The following is a 16,076-nucleotide window of genomic DNA, read 5'->3' on the forward strand; positions in this document are numbered from 1 at the left end:
AAATTGATGTAGTCAAACAGTTAATTTTGAATATCTAAAAGTAAAGTGATAAGAGTTATTCTGGTATCATATTTTGGCATATGTCTCAGAGAAAATATTGCTATAACCACTATTTATTATTATGAAAATAAAAACGAAGTTGATCAAATTATTTAATTTTAGCTGGCTTTTGATAGTTTTGCATAAATAAAGCCCTGCTCTCACACATTTTGAAAAGTGGGAAAAATACAGCATCATCGAATAAGGCTTACCTGCTGCAAAAGCTCTCTTCATAATGGCAAAGATCTTTGCATATATAAATTGTTTGTAATTCAGCTCTAAGACATTCATGGTGGTTCAGCTGGGAACAAAGAAGAGCAGGATTGGTCACAGGTATTAAAGGCGTAGGGGCCTTTAAACCAGTTGCTTGTGTGGTCACATTTCATTTTAGAATTGGATTCCTTATATTAGAACCATGCCATTATTTTTTCACCATTAAAAATATTGTCTGAGGCTGGGTTCTCTAAAGAAGCAAAACCAGTGAAGTGTCTATATATACATACATATATTTAGAGAGAGAAAGACGTATATCAAGGAAATGGCTTTCGCAGCTGGAGAGGAGTATGGAAAGTACCAAATCAGTGGATCAGGCTAGAGGCTTCTCCCACCCAGGTAGCTGCAGGGACTGGGAAACCCAAGATCCAGACCACGGAGGCTGAAGAATCCCAAGATCGGCAGGTAAGCTGCTACTCAAGTCCCAAGAATGGAGGTCAGATGAACAGGAGCCAGCTGCAAGATCCAGGGCAAGAAAGAATCACTGAATCTTGCCAGAAAGTCCACCTACATTGGATGCCGGCCATACCCCCAAGGAAACTCCCTTTCAACTGATTGGCTACTTACAGCAGATCCCATCATGGAAGTGATCACATTGTATCAAATTTCATAATGGAAGTGATGCATCATTATAGGACAGGCAAACTACATCATAATGGCCAAACCACTGAGAATCACGGCACAGCCAGTTGACACACAACCTTAACAATCACTAATACGTTTCTCTCTCATTTAGAGAATTATGTGAGTACTGGTCAGACTATAGGCAATTTCCAAACACAAAAATTCATTTAATGAATTGAATATAGTATGAATTCTACATGATGTCAAATATCACAGTTGGCTGCACTGTTATCTGTTCAACTTAGCCAGGGGCACTTAGAAGCAGGCCAAATGCCTCTATTAGGGACACTGAAATGTATATACCAGAAGACAGTGCAGTCAAAAGTTTGAAGCTGGTGTTCCTAGGTTTATTAATAATTCAACCTACTAGAATTTCCATAATACTTTGTGTCAAGAACTGATGGGAGCCAGTCCACGCCTTTGTGGTGATTCCTCTCTGGTAGTGGACACTGAGTTTTGCAGCACTCACCATGAGAGAAGACATTTGAGATAAACATTAGAAAACAAAAGTCTAAAGAAAGTGTTATCAGAGCAGAGAGGCTGAGGGAAAAGACTCATGGAGGAAGTGAAATCCAACAGCAGTGTTTCAAAGGGTGAGTGAGAGGGAGTGAGAGAAAGACAGCGCAAGCCTGGGGATGCAGGGAACACCAGGAACAGATGGATACGCGATTGAAATACATGCAGAGGCTTCTCAGCTTGAACCCAGTGCAGAGGGAGCAGAGGGAGAGCCGCTGGGTGGTGGTATCATGTGGGCAAAGCCCCTGAGAAGGTAGGGGGAGTCTATTGCTGAGAAATCAAGAAATGATGTTCAGGACTGAATACTTCAGTGTAAAAGCAGTGGAATGAGGCTTGGTAAGTTATTGAGCAGGAAAATACCATGGTTTAATTTTATTTCCACCACTCCTCTGTCAGTTTGACATACTGTGGTGGCTTGCATATTTCTATGACGCTAGATGCTGTGCCCTGGTGTTTCAAATACTAGCAGGGTCACCCACGGGGGACAGGTTTCAGCAGAGCTTTCAGACTAAGACAGACTAAGAAGAAAGGTCTGGTGATCTACTTCCAAAAATTAGCCAGTGAAAACCTTAAGGATCACAGTAGAACATTGTCCGACTTGTTTGCTTTGGACACATCAGCAGGAGGAATCAATTGCTAGAGGAGGACATCATGTTTGCTGAGTTAGAGAGCCAATGAGATCCTGGGAGACCCTCTGTGAAAATGACTGGCACAATAGCTGCAACAATGGACTCAAACATGTTGACAATTGTGAGCATTACGTAGGATGGGCAACGTTTTGTTCTGTTGTACGTAAGGTCAACATGAATCAGAGTTGACTCAACGGCAGCTAACAACAACAACTTTCAGATGATGTTGAAACAGATGAGTCAGGCTACAGTATGAATAATAGGCTTCCTGTGAGAGATTAAAAACCATTGAGCAATCTTTCAATGGTTCCAGTAAAAGAGGAAAAGAGTCAAAATATTAATTCTCAAAATCATATGAGTAACAACAATGTATATATGTCATCCTTTCATTAATTCATTAGGCACTTATTATGTGCCAGTAACTATGTGTCAGCAAGGATACTCTGTCCTTTCAGCCCATAAGGACAAAATGGTTGAACAGATGGTAAGAAGGTTAGCTTCTGGTGGTGAACGACAACAAAATGGTCCCTAGAAAAAAGCATTAAACAATTAAACAAAAAGGTAAATACTTACAAATTATTAAAAGAGCCTTACAGGAAAAGAATATGTGTCAAGATAGTATAACATGGGGTTTTCTATTCTGAGCTAGAGGAGAGGAAAGAGTTCTCTGAGAAAGTCATTTAACTGTGTGCAAGGGGATAAGTAAGAATGAACCCAAGTTAAGGATCCCACAGGAGAAGTGTGTACAGAAGCCAGGCCCACCAATGTGCCAAATGCTCCATAGTTAAGTGTGCAGAATACTAAGATGCCACCACGTTAGGAAGTAAAAGTTAATTTCCAGAACATGGGAGAGAAAAAAGATACAGGGAGGAAATTACTGAAAGCCTATTTTGCATTGGGAAAATCGAAGGCAAAACATCTCTTTCAAGTGTTAAAAAGCAGAGATGTCACTTTGACTACTAAGGTGTTCCTGACCCAGCCATGGTCTTTTCAATTGTCTCATAGTATGAGAAAGCTGGACAATGAAAAGAAAGATTGAAGAAGACTTGAAGCATTTGAATTGTGGTGTTGGCTATAGATATTAAATATACCATGGATTGCCAAAAGAACAAACAAATCAGTTTTGGAGGAAGTATCCTGGCTAGGATGCTCCTTAGAAACGAGGATGGCAAGACTTTCTCTTGCTTTCTTTGGACATGTCATCAGGAAAGACCAATCACTAGAAAAGGACATGTTTGGTAAAGTAGAGGGTCAGGGAAAATGAGAGAAACCCTCCATAAGATGGATTGACAAAATAGCTACAACAATTGTGAGCATAGCACAGGGCCAGGCAATGCTTTGTTCTGTTATACATAAGGTCACCATGAGTTGGCGTTGACTCAATGGCAAAGAACAACATTTTGTTCCCAGAAGTAGTTCTAGGCACTCTAGGCCAATGAGGTTACCAGAGGTGAAGGGCAGGTGAAAACCATAGCTTAGGTTCCTTTTCCAAAAACTTGAAATTTCATGAAAGGGAAGAGAGAGATATAAGAAGCTGACCCAAATTAACCATTTTTGTAGGATACTAGAGCATATGGATAAGACAAGTGAGGAAGACAATTGGAAGGAACAAGAAAAAGGGAGAAGAAAATACTGAATAATGATGTAAAGTCTCAGAAGAGTTAGGAATAATTAATATTTCTAAAGTCTTTATTATTACTAGTCCCATTTTAGTGATGAGAAAACTGAGGCTGTGAGAATTTAAGTGATTCTGAACAGACAATGAACAATAACATTTGATCCACACCTTTCAAGTTCTTTAGACATGGCTAGATTCTTTGAGAAGATTCCTGCTACTTATCCTTAAATACGCTTCCTAATCATTTTTTTAAAACTATCTTCCAGCTGCTCGGGCCCTAGGAGGGCACTGAGGTGACAGCTGTGTTCCACATTGAGACTTCTGAGAGCCTCCTTGAGCCAGTAGTATGCCTGTGCAGTGCTTGGGAAGCCACAGATACCTGAATGCTCCTGACTGTCTCCCACTGGTGTATGAAGGTAGTAAGAATGCAAAATAGCAAGAGGTCTTACATACAGTCCACATGTAATAATGCCCATGAAAGTCCAATTGATTTAGAAAACAGTGACCCCTGATGATTGCACCCTGATGTTTCTTCTTGACTAGACAGTAACACGTCCTCTAGTATATTCTTTCTAGGGAAACATTTCATATTTCTACCTCCTGTGTATGCAATCACAATGGACACATTTATTTATTGAAATCGGAGAGCACAATAAATTTCCTGTTCAGTACCCTATTCATTCCATATGAAAATTAAACATATTTCTTAGAAATAAAGAAGCATTTAAAATACAGGGAGCCGTCCTGGAAATACTTCCAGTATTACTGTGAGGATATGGTTAATTGAGGATGCCAGGCAACACTGTATAAGGAAGAGAAGAGAGAAAACATGGGACATTTCCGTCTCTGCACCGTATTTTTTCTCTAGACTCTCTCTAGAGAATGGAAGAGAAAAAGACTACCCTCCAGCATGCGCCTTCCCTTACATCCATCCTCCGCTTAAACTAGCTCGTGCTCACTAGAGCAAACAATAAATCACTGAGGGCACTGGTCTTCTCAGCCATTTATGCTAAACATTGCTCTGTGCTATTCCAAAAGAACCCAGAAAAGTGTCCCTGAAAGGGTACAAAAGTCACAGGGGAGAATGCCTAGCAACAGAAATGGCCAGATCCCACCCACAGCAAGCCCCAGAAAAACTCTCAAGTCAGGCCAAGAGGAGATGAGATAACTGGGCAGCTATGTCCAGCTGCTTGTACCTGGGAGAGAAGAAACATTTTCCTCTAGCTTACTCTGTCAGTTTTCATAGACTCTCCAACTTGCCAGGAGCTCGGTTCACAATTTGTAGCAGGGTTTTAAATGAGGAAAAGGATTTTGTTTTTTTTACAGCTGTAAAATTATTCTCAATAGTACCTGCTATTGTAGTTAACTGTGTTCTTCACTCATCGTTCAACTGGTATCTAATCCTCTAAGTGCAACGTTGTGGAGCTATAGAGGAAGTGCTTCAACAAATACAATGAAAAATAACCTGAAAAACAGCAAGCCAAGGGCTCAACATAAAATGCATATCAAATACAAGATTTTGCAAAGAGTAAATTAATTTGCATGCTCTGAAAATTCCATTTTACAATGAAGCATTAATTTTTTAGCTCAGGAGAAAGATTTCTCAGAAAATGAAAATACAGTAAAAAAGAAAAGTTCAAGGTATGTCTCTTTTCTCACTCTTTCTCTTTCTCTCCCTCCTTTTTGCTCTCTACAAAACAAAAAAATAATAATCAGTATGGGCTTCTGGCAACACAGCGAGAGAAATGTGAGATTGGCCCTTAAGGGAATTTTTATTCTCAAGTGGATGTAAATGTATTCATCAATTCAAAGAAAAGCATAGTGTATTATATACACAATACATTAATAAATAGTCATGCATTAAAAAATAATGAGGTTTTCCGCAAAACAACATCCTGTGGTGTGTAGGGTCATAAAAAAGATACTAAAAGAGAGAGAAAAGATTATGTGAAAAATCTGACTAAAATACAGAAACACCATCATATATGTAAGAAGTAATAAATATTTTATTAGTTAACTATAAACAAAAGAACAAATGCAGTAAAATGTAATTAAAAATGTAAAACTGAAGGGTGTGATTTATTTCACTACAATAATATTAATATTACAAATGGTATGTAAATGGGTATTAAGACTATATTGTAGAAAGAGTGGAAAGCAGCCATTCATTTCTAATAATGAGACTTCATCTCTTTTTTTTTCTTTTTGATTTCCATTTGTTTAAATATTTCAAATAGTGAATGAATAATGTTGCTCTTAGACCTTCCACAGCTTAGCACATTCTCAAATTTCCATCAGCCCTTGGATGAGACTTGCATGTTGGCAGACAGTTTCCAGGCAGAACCACTAATTGTGAAAATAGAAGAAAATTGACTGGCAGAAACCAAGAGTATTTTTAGAGCCGTCGGCTGAATGGGTTTGGCTTTGACTAGCAACCCATTCTAGTGAATGTGTTGGAACCGAAAATAGAATATTGCAGAAGGTTTCCTGATTAAAATAGGTGAAAAAAACAAAAATGTAGCATTCATCAATTACTTTTGGCTTGAGAACTATTAGAGGTTTAAAAATGGTGAAATTATTCGCACTGTACTTTCCTGTCATTGTCTCTTAAACTGTGAAGAAACCAGACGTTTTTATTCAGCAACATTGAAACCCTAAGCACGTGAGTGACCCTGAGACTTGAGATGCATCCTCATGTTAGAGGATTCCGGTTGAGCCTCAGTCAAACGGAAAATTCATGTCAAAGAATTCTCTTCCCCTTTTACACAGAACATGTAGCATAAATCATCTTCAGGTTACACTACAGTTTGGTATCAATAAAAGGCATTTGTTTAGTCCTTTCCAACGTTCCCTATTTGAGTAACTGTTTCATATCTCTCTTGAGGTATATACCTCACAAAAGGTAATAAAATCTCTTTTATTGTTATTCCAAGTCCCTGGGTAGCGCAAACAGTTAATGCACTCAGCTGCTAGGTTAAAGGCTGGAGGTTCGAGTCTACCCAGAAGCGCCTCGGAAGAAAAGAAAGGCTTCCTGATCTACTTCTGAAAGATCAGCCACTGAAAAGCCCATGGAGTACAGTTTTACTCTGGCACACACGGGGTTGCCAAAAGTCGGAATCAACTCCAGGGCAATTAGTTATTATTATTTCAGAGATCAGAAAGCTGAGCTTCAGAAAGAGCATGAGTCGGCCAAGTTGCTCAGCTAGTTATAGCAGAACTGCAGTCCATACTCCAGCCTCTGACTCTATATACCCTGAGCACTCTACTCTACCACAAACACCCACATTTCATAAGATCTCTGGTGGCCTGTGTAGTTTTTCAGTTTCATCCTTAGCATACCCCTGTTTCTGATCTGCCTGCTACAATACCTTTACCATAATTCCCATGTTGCCCTGTCCCATTATGAATTTTACCATGCTGACGGCTCTCAATGCCCTCACGGTTGTGTGTGTCATTGTTCTTATCCCGCTATTTACACCCACTCTATGGACATATCCCAGAAATGAACCCCCTTCAGTTTGCTATCCCATCTCCACCTCCAGACCTCATCCAAAACAACATCACATCAACGGAAGTTTCTATTTATTCTAATTCAATATCCCTAGTCATTTCTCTTATTATCAAAATAATCATGAAATCCCCCTTCTCAGTGAAGCTGTCTTGAATTAATCAAACAGTAATCCTTGCTTCTCCAGTCTATTGGCGTATGTCAGAAATATTTTAGAGAAATAAGTAGGAGGAAATCCAGCTACAACATCTTACACCAATATGGATTTATTTTCTTACATAGCAAGATGTTTACAAGCAGATAATAGTTACTTGGATTTGCTTCTTCAGTTATAAAATGTTAGGACCAATGTTACCACCTTTCTTTTGTTCATAGTCCATAGGATGGCTACTGCAGCCCAGCCGTCACCTCTACACTCCAGACAAGGATCAGGAAGAAGGCAAAATTTCAGTGCCTATATCAGAAAAGCAAACCCTTTTCCCAGAACTGCACATAAGACTTCCCTTTATCTCTCATTAACTAGAACTATATCGTATGCCTTACACTAACTGGAAGTTGGCTAGAAAGAGTTGGAAATAGTAACTTGGTTAGCCACCCAAGAGAGTCTGCCACAGTCATTGAACCAAAGTAATTGCATTTCCTCAGTATGCAAACATTGTACCAGATGTTTACACTCTCACTTGGTCAATAAAGAAAGACTGTTTGAGGGCCTTTTATGTACAAGGCATTATGTTACCATTATGGAAGGTACAGAAATAAAGCACAGATACTAACCTTAAAGGATTTAGCATAGCAAAGAACACAATGTCAGCAGGACGAGAAGGCCAGAAGGGACAAGAAATGGACTAATGGCCACAGGGAACCGGCGGTGGAAAGGAGGAGTGTGCTGTCACGTTGTGGGGATTGCAACCAATGTCACAAAACAATGTGTGTATAAACTTTTGAATGAGAAATTAACTTAAGCTGTAAATTTTCACCTAAAGCACAATCAAAAAATAAAAATAATACAACATACATAGTCCCTGTCTCCAACAACCTTAGAATCTAGAGAGGTGTGCATGGCACTGAAGCATGGGGGAAAATGAGGAGTGCTTAAAAACAGGCAAAGAAACAAAGCAAACTGTTGAAATATGGACAACTGCAAGACATTATAAAACGTAGACAAAACATTGACAACAGGGCACACTCAATCATAGAACGTTTCATGGAAGAAGTAATGGGCAAGTCACGCTTTAAGAGTAAGGGAAGAACATAAATTGGTCTAGAACCAGGGTTTCTAAAACATTTTTTGTCAGATAAGCCTACTAAAAAAAATAAGCATTCACCCTCAATATGTATATCAATATTATGTTATATTTATATTACACAGGCATATCTCATTTTATTGCACTTCACAGATATTCTGTTTTTTACAAATTGAAGGTTTGTGGCAACCTTGCATTGAGCAAGTCTATTGGCCCCATTTTTCCAACAGCAGGTGCTCACTTCATGTTTCTGTGTCACAATCTGGTAGTTCTCACAAGATGTCAAGCATTTTCATTATTATTGTATTTGTTATGGTGATCTGTGATCAGTGATCTTTGATGTTACTATTCTAACTGTTTTGGGGCACCATGAACTGCACCCATATAAGACGCTAAACTTAATCTATGGATGTTGTGTATGTTCTCACTGCTCTGCCGACCAGCCGTTCCCCCATCTCTCTTCATGTCCTCGAGCCTCCCTATTCCCTGAGATATGACAATATTGAAATTAGGCCAATTAATAACTCCACAATGGCCTCTAAGTGTTCAAGTGAAAGAATGAGTCAGATGTCTCTCACTTTAAATCAAAAGCTAGAAATGATTAAGCTTAGTGAGGAAGGCATGTTAAAAGCTGAGAGAGGCAAAAAGCTAGGCCTCTTGTGCCAAACAGTCAAGTTGTGAATGCAAAGGGAAAGTTCTTAAAGGAAGTTAAAAGTGCTACTCCGGTGAACACACAAATGATAAGAAGAAAGAAGTTTTAGTGGTCTGGACAGAAAATCAAACCAGCCACAATACTCGCTTACGCCAAAACCTAATCCAGAGCAAGGCCCTAACTCTATTCAATTTACGAAGGCTGAGAGAGGTAAGGAAGCTGCAGAAGAAAAGTTTGAAACTTGTAGAGGTTGGTTCATGAGGTTTAAGGAAAGAAGCCATCTCCATAACATGAAAGTGCAAGGTGAAGCAGCAAGTGCTGATGTAGAAGCTGCAGCAAGTTATTCAAAAGATCTAGCTAAGATAATTAATGAAGGTGGCTACATTAAACAAGAGATTTTCCGTATAGACGAAACAGCCTTGTATTGGAAGAAGACGTCATCTAGGACTTTCACAGCTAGAGAGAAGTCAATGCCTGGCTTCAAAACTTCAAAGGACAGGCTGACTCTTTTTTAGGGGCTAATGCAGCTGGTGACATTAAATTGAAGCCAATGCTCATTTACTATTCTGAAAATCCTAGGGCCCTTAAGAATTATGCTAAGTCTACTCTGCCTGTGCTCTATAAACGGAACAACAAAACCTGGATGACAACATATCTGTTTCCAACATTTGTTGTTGTTATTAGGGGCCATTGAGTCGGTTCCAACTCACAGCAACTCTAGGTACAACAGAACAAAACACTGCCTGGTCCTGTGCCATCCTCATAACCATTGTTATGCTTGAGCCCATTGTTGCAGCCACTGTATCAATCCATCTCAGTGAGGGTCTTCCTCTTTTTTTCTGACCCTCGATGCTTACAACATGGTTTACTGAATATTTTAGGCCCACTGTTAAGACCCACTATACAGGAAAAAAAAAAAAAATCCTTTCAGAATATTACTGCTCTTTGACAACACACCGGATCACCCAAGAACTCTGATAGAGATGTACAAGGAGATTAATGTTGTTTTCATGTCTGCTAACACAACATCCATTCTGCAGCTCAAGGATCAAGGAGTAATTCCGACTTTCAAGTCTTATTATTGAAGAAATACATTTTGTAAGGCTATAACTGCCAAAGATAGTGATTCCTCTGGTGAATCTAGGCACATAAAATTGAAAACCTTCTGGAACAGAGTCACCATTCTAGATGCCATGAAGAACATTCATGATTCATGGGAGAAGGTCAAAATATCAACATTAACAGAAACTTGGAAGAAGTTGATTCCAATCCTCATGGATGACTTTGAGGGATTCAAGACTTCAGTGGAGGAAGTAACAGCAGATGTGGTAGAAATAGCAAGATAACTGGAATTATAAGTGGAGCCTGAAGATGTGACTGAATTGCTGCAATCTCATGATAAAATTTTAACAGAAGAGGCATTGCTTCTTACGGATGAGCAATGAAAGTAGTTTCTTAAGATGGAATATACTCCTGGTGAAGATGCTGTGAACATTGTTGAAACGACAACAAAGGATTTAGAATAGTACATCAACTTAGTTGATAACATAGTGGCAGGGTTAGAGAGGACTGATTTCAATTTTGAAAGAAGTTCTACTGTGGGTAAAATGCTAACAAACAGCATCGCAAGCTACAGAGAAATCTTTTGTGAAAGGAAGAATTAGTCGATGCAGCAAACTTCATTGTTGCCTTATTTTAAGAAATTGCCACAACGACCCCAACCTGCAGCAACCACCACCCTGACCAGTCAGCAGCCATCAACATCGAAGCAAAACCCTCCACCAGCAAAAAGATGATGACTCGCTGAAGGCTCAGATGATGGTTAGCATTTTTTAGCAATAAAGTATGTTTTAATTAAGGTATGTACACTGTGTTTTTAGACATAATGCTATTGGACACTTACTAGACTACAGTATAGTGTAAACATAACTTCTATACGCACTGGGAAACCAAAAAATTCATGTGAATCACTTTATTACGATATTTGCTTTATTGTGGTGGTATGGAACCGAATCCGCAATATCTCTGAAGTATGCCTGTATACATACACCATTGCACTAATACATATATACATAATAAGCCGTGTACATAACTGAAATTTTAAAATTTTGAGATTCCAAAGTCTCTCCTCTTAAGACACTTACTAATTACAAAGTACAAAATAATAAGTTTATAGTGGATGAACCTGGCAGATATCACCTTAAACAATGACCAAAGTTAACATCACCACTAATGATGTATACCAACATCATGTGTGCCTAATATGCTTTAGGGAGGGGACAAAAGTTCTTCTCTTCCTTTTTTGCTAAAAAATGCAGACCCTAAATTTAATCATGAGGAAACATCACATGAACTCAAATTAAGGGACATTCTACAAAATATCTGGCCTATATGACATTTGAAAATGTCAGGGTCATGAAAGACAAAGACTGAGTCACAATCTGTCCTATTCTGGAGATGAATCAGGAGACATGGCAACTAAATGCAATGTGGGATCCTGGATTGGGTCCTCGACCAGAAAAAGGACACTAGTGGGAAAATTTACAAAATTTGAATAGGGCTTTTGAGTTAATATTGTTGTATCTATGTCAATTTCCTGGTTTGGATAACTATATTAGTGATCATGCAGTGTGCTAACATTTTGAGAAGTTGAGTCAAGAGTATGCAAGAATTCTTTACACTGCTTTTGCAACTTTTTCATAAGTCTTCAATTATTTCAAAATAAAAAGTTTTAAAAAATGCTAGCAAGGATGAGAATTTTAAGATGTGGAAATAGAAGTTCTAATGTTTTCTTGCCTTAACCCAAAGAATTGCACATGTCCTGGTCTAGGGTGTTTTTAAAATTCAAATCTGGAAGCTGGGATTTGAAGCAGGCAAGTGTGGTTGTGACAGGAATCAAACTGATACAAATTTTCTGAACAGTGATTTTATAACATGTTTTTTTTTTTAAATGTCATTTGACTATTTGACTTAGAAACTCCACTTCTAGGTATTTAACTAAAAGTCATAAATCAGAAATGGGGAGAAAGTTGTACAAAGATTTTCACTGAATTCTCTATAAGACTGAATAATTGGAACCAACTTAAATATCCAAGAGTAGGAGAGGTAGTTAATCCATAGAGTGGAATAGTTGGTAGCCACTTTACTTATATGTTCCAAATTATCTAGTAGTATAGCAGAATACTTTCGATGTTAAGTGGAACAAACAATATAAAGTTATGCATAGAGTCTTATTCTAATTATGGGTGCAGGCTACGTACATAAGTAAATGTACCAAACTATTCATCTTTGTGTTGTATTATGTAGATTGTTTTGTTTTCTTCTTTGTGCTTTTTCGGGTTTTCTTAATTTCAATAGTATATATTGTCTTTGTAATTTAAAAAAAAAAGATAAGCAGTTAAGAATAAAAACAAAAGAAGTAGAAATGGGTAATCATTTTACTTAGGCATCTGAAGAAATATCCCAGGCTGGGTGTCATCCAGTCTAAAGGACCTTAGAGGTATACGTAATTGGCCTACTTGAGTCCAGGTGAGGCTGAGGCGTGTGTTACTTTAAGCTCTTTGAATCTTCTTGAAAGCAAACCTTTTTTTTTAGAGACTAGCAAAGGCACTCAGAAAGAGGAGGTTTGGTGAACCTCATGCTCGAGAACAAAAGTAAGTGAGAAAAATTGAATAGTGTCCAGATAGCAGCTAGTACAAGGTTAGAACAAGATCAGCACAAAAAGGCTGTGTAGGGTTTGGTAACCGTGGTATCGTTCTCATGCTTTATATTTTTGTGATCCTCTCTAAGTTCTCCATGGTGATTAACAGCAACAGCCTACAAACACCAATGGTTGGTGCGTCTGTCTTCAGCATAAGGAAGGAAAGAGTGAGCTGGGAAGACTGTACCCTTCACCACAGCCAGGCTGGGGAAGTGTGCCCAAAATCCAAGGCTTGAGGCCACTTTAAAGAGGAATCAAAGGACAAATGAGTCCCTGCGTTGTGCTACAAAGAAGGGATTTAGAGTGTAAGAAGCGACCCTAAGCATCCTGGGACATGGCGTGAGAAAAGCTCCTGCAACAGGAGGTGAAGGATAGTGAGAAGTGTGAGATGGTAAGAAGGGTTCTGTGCCAGGAAATGCTCTCCTCCCACTCCACCCCCAACTTATCTTCAGCAAATCTATCCTTATCACCATCAATAGTATTGAGTGCTGTCTTAGTCATCGAGTACTGCTCCAACAGAAATACCACAAGTGGATGGTTTTAACAAAGGGAAATTTATTCTCTCACAGTCCAGTAGGTTACAAGTCCAAATTCAGGGCATCAGATCCAGGAAAAGGCTTTCTCTCTCTGTTGTAAAAGGTCCATGTCATCAGTCTTCCCTTGGTCTGGGAGCTTCTCTGCGCAGGAACCTCAGGTCCAAAGGACGTGCTCTTCTTCCGGCACTGCTTTCTTGGTGGTATGAGGTTCCCATGTGTCTCTGCTCGCTTCTCTCTTTTATATCTCAAAAGAGATTGCATTAAGACACTATCTAGTCTTGTCAACCTCATCAGTAGAACCTCATCACAGTGATAGAATTTTCAACACATAAGGAGGTCACATATAATCTCATCATAGTGATAGAGTTTACAACACGTAAGGAAATCACATCAGATAACACAATCATACAATACTGGGAATCGTGACCTAGCCAAGTTGCTACACACATTTTTTGGGGGACTCAGTTGAATCCATGACAAGTGCCTATTGTGAGTTCCTTCATCAATTCAAAAAACATTTATTGGCAGTCCTCAGGGGGTGCAAACGTGCTCGGCTGCTTACCGAGTCCACTCAGAGGCTTCTCGAAAGAAAAGCCAGACAATTGACTTCTAAAATTCAGCCATTGAAAACCCTATGGAGCACAATTCTATTCTGACAGGCATGGAGTCGTCATGAGTCGGAGTTGCCTGGAGGGCAACTGGTTAGGAGTCCCTTGGTGGTGCAACAGTTACAGTGCTCACGTAGTGTCTGCTGTTAGGGCCCAGCAATCTTCATGGAGACACCTGCCATCTCTGACCGGCCCTTCTCTGCTTCCCCTCCAGGTGTAAGACTTTAAGGATCTCTTTATCCCTGGTCTTTACCGTGTCCCTCTCCTTGATCCATTTCATAAAGACCCATCCAGCCCTCACCCAACCCAAGATCTGACCACCCAAAATGTCACTCTAGGAGTGGAAGAAGAAGGATTGGGAAGAGGACATAAAAAGGATAATTATGATCTCCCTTTCCACTATAAAGTCCCAAACCCTAAATCCTGTAATCCTGAGACTGTGGTAATTTCATCACTTACTCAAACAGTGGCCTCAGTCTTGGGTTGTTATTTTTTCCTGTGTGATATGCATTTTTCATGATTTATCTCACCATCTGTATTGCACTGGCCTCCCCTGATTTTTATATTCCTGTACTCAGTCGTCTACTGGATATATCTACCTAGAAGCCTCAAATGCACCTCAAATTGTGGGATGTCCCAAACCTGCTCCCATTTATTATCTATCTTGGTTATTGTCTTCTTTATCCTCCAAAGCCAGGAGGACAACTCTGTTCTCTAGAGACAGACTCTGTCCTGTCCCTGATTTGCCTAACCCACTATCTCTCAGACAATTGCAATTGTCTTTGTACTGATCTCCCTGCCTCCAGTATCTATTCTCTCCCTCCCCTTCCCACACCTCCCCTCCCCTTCTTTTCCTTTCCCTTCCCACCCCTCCCCTCCCCTTCCCACCCTTCTACTACTTTCCCCTTCACTTCCCTCCCCTTCCCTCCTCTCCCCTTCCCTCTTTCTCTGTCTCACACACACATACGCACACACACACCCCTCTTAAAACTGTTCACATAACAGCTAAAATTATATTCCTAAATTGCAGATAGTCATTTCATACCTTTGCTTGAAACCCTTCAGTGATTTCTTGTCTTCTTGCCTGCTTAATTAAAGTCTAAACAAGTTAGCCTGGCATCCAAGGCCCTCCCGATCTGGCCCCTGCCTACCTCCCCAGCCTCTTTATATTGTTCACTTGTGCTCACTAATCTATGTACAGTCCTATAATAGGCAGTACTCTTCCCTTTTCTTACGATATCCAAACTCACTTCCCCCATCTATTCCCAATCCAATCCATCTGGAAAACTGCCTCCTTGCTCAAAACTTAACCCAGTGTTTTCAATCTCTTCTTCACGTGATGACTGTTGTCAATATAAAACAGTTTTATTGAGGTATAATTGGCATAAAATAGACTGCACATAGTTAAAGTGTACAATTCGATAAGTTCTGACGTGTTTACACCCTGGAAACTACCACCACAACCAAGAGAAAGACCATGTCTGTCACTCCTCCTGCCTTTTTGTAATCCGTCCTTTCTAGTCTTCCTCCATCCCCCGGCAACCACTTTCTGCTTTCTGTGACTATACATTGGTTGCATTTACTAGAACTTTATATAAAGGGAATGATACAGTATATACTCCTTTTGTCTGGCTTCTTTCACTCTTCATAATCATTTTGAGATTCATTCATGTTTTAAATCATCTATTCCTTTTTGTTGCTGAGGAATATTCCATTCTATGGATAAATAGAAATTTGTTTATCATTCACCTATTGATGAACATTTGGGTTGTTTCCACTTTGGGGCTATTAAAATAAAACTACTAAAAACATTTGAGTGCAAGCCTTTGTGTGGACGTATGCTTTTAATTCTCTTGGGTAAACACGTTGGAGTGGAATGTTTAGATCATATAGTATTTATATATTTAACTTTTAAAGAACTACAAAATTGTTTTCCAAAGTGGCTGTATAACTTTATATTTCTACCAACAGTGTGTGAGAGCTCTGATTTCTCCACATGCTTGTCAACCCTTGTTTTATCTTTTTGATAATAGTCATTGCAGCAAGTATGAAGCAGTGTTTCATTATGGTTTTGACTTGCATTTCCCAGTTATGAGGTTGAGCCTATTTTCATGTGTTCTTTTGCATAC

General features: G+C 39.3%; 1 pseudogene; it reads left to right on the plus strand.

The window, feature by feature from the left end:
- The first annotated feature begins 1,571 nt into the window (after window positions 1-1,571).
- Window positions 1,572-16,076, plus strand: part of LOC101361677 (60S ribosomal protein L10-like) — a 23,681-nt pseudogene continuing 9,176 nt past the window's right edge.

Source organism: Trichechus manatus, unplaced genomic scaffold (assembly GCF_000243295.1).
Source record: "Trichechus manatus latirostris isolate Lorelei unplaced genomic scaffold, TriManLat1.0 scaffold00018, whole genome shotgun sequence".
Lineage (NCBI taxonomy): Eukaryota > Metazoa > Chordata > Mammalia > Sirenia > Trichechidae > Trichechus > Trichechus manatus.